This window comes from Halyomorpha halys, unplaced genomic scaffold (genome assembly GCF_000696795.3).
Source record: "Halyomorpha halys isolate HHAL.00 unplaced genomic scaffold, Hhal_1.1 Scaffold2790.1, whole genome shotgun sequence".
NCBI classification, from domain to species: Eukaryota; Metazoa; Arthropoda; class Insecta; order Hemiptera; family Pentatomidae; genus Halyomorpha; species Halyomorpha halys.
This window is the reverse complement of record NW_027108894.1, coordinates 9,170-10,778: the sequence shown is the minus strand read 5'-3', so window position 1 is coordinate 10,778 and position 1,609 is coordinate 9,170.

Genomic DNA, 1,609 nt, shown 5'->3' with positions numbered 1-1,609 from the left:
CCGTAATATAAGTAGTACTTCCCCCACCATTGGAAGTTAGCAAATATTAGTTGGTGTTATTATTTACACAACTGTTAAATTAATAGGAAGAGATTCGTTCACCAAAAATAAGCATTCATATCCTAATTAGATAATTAGTTGCTATTTAAAAATGTTAATTTTATATTTATGTAAAATAGATAGAACCCTTGTCATCTGTCATCCTGTTCTCTCCGTCATTCGAATTATATTTTTTCATAATCATTCCACGTTCCAAAATATGGAATTTAAAAAAAAATAAAACGTTGTGGGTACGCAGGTAGTGTTGTTATATCAAAGAAAAACTATTTATCAAATGTTGTATTATTCTAGAAATGAGAAATCACACAAATCATCTATAACTTAACCCGTCCATCACATTTATATGTGAAAGCGACTATACCCTTAAACCTTCTCTTTAGCTTCTATGAATGCCGTCCGTCATCTATCTCACTACATCTCGTTCATTCTTACTATGAACGAGACAAGCAGAGCTTACTTCTACTACCAGTAATTTACCCTTTCAATTAAAAGTTCAATAAACATAGAGAAAAAATAATAGAATTCAACGAACTGAAAATCGACAGATTAATTGTATCAGAACCAGTCTTAGTACTTGAAAAAACGATAATCGGGCTACCGTTTTGAAACCATGTCGGACCTTAATTTGAAATCACTATGGAGAAAAGAAAAATTACAAGCATTTATTTTGTCAATAATATCACATCATAAAAGTAAGAAAGTACCGTGTCTCAGTATTTTTTATTTTATGATTTCCTGTGTGATTGATATATTTATTAGCTGGTTTTGAAGGTATGGTACCATATACAGTAAAGTGCGTTTCCCAAATCTGTTGTTCAATAATTGACTTGTTTTTTTCCTTACATTTTTTAAATTTATTTATTTAATGTGATTTACAAATAATAAATATAATAAGTAAATATGTGGAATGTCTCATTTACACTTGAAAATCTTAGGAAGGAACTACCTATTGGTGATACTTTAAGCATTAATTTAAATTAGAAGGTCCTGTGGCCTTTATTCTTCTAACATTTTTTAAATTACTACTTGGTTTGTTAGTTCAAACCGAATTATTTTAGTTTTTTTTTTTTTAAAATGAACATTAATCGCTTCCTGAGCCATTATTCCAGGGGTTGTGGTTGAAATAGTCTTATTAAACTTTATAAGGTAATAATTCGCTAGAAAATGGAGTATGGCTCTGCTTGTCTCAAGTGCTTGCTAAACTGGATACAGTCTATCACGCCGGAATCTGAATTGCAACCAGAGCATTTTGAACAAGCCTTATTCTAAGCTTATGTGCTTAATCGAGTAGGTTGGTCGATGTACGACATGTCACAATCTCACAAGAGGAGATCATGACACAAAAAAAAGGCAATCTTTCTATGTGGGTTCCATGTCATGTTGAAATCGAACTGGCCCATCACGCTGACGTTATTTTTAATTTTATTAATTGTTAATTTTTCATTATTGTAACACTGTTGGAACACTTATGCTTATGTAAATATTAAAAAATTAAAATTCTTCATTAAAATATTGTATTTTAATTTTCCATATTGGGTTAATGGGAACC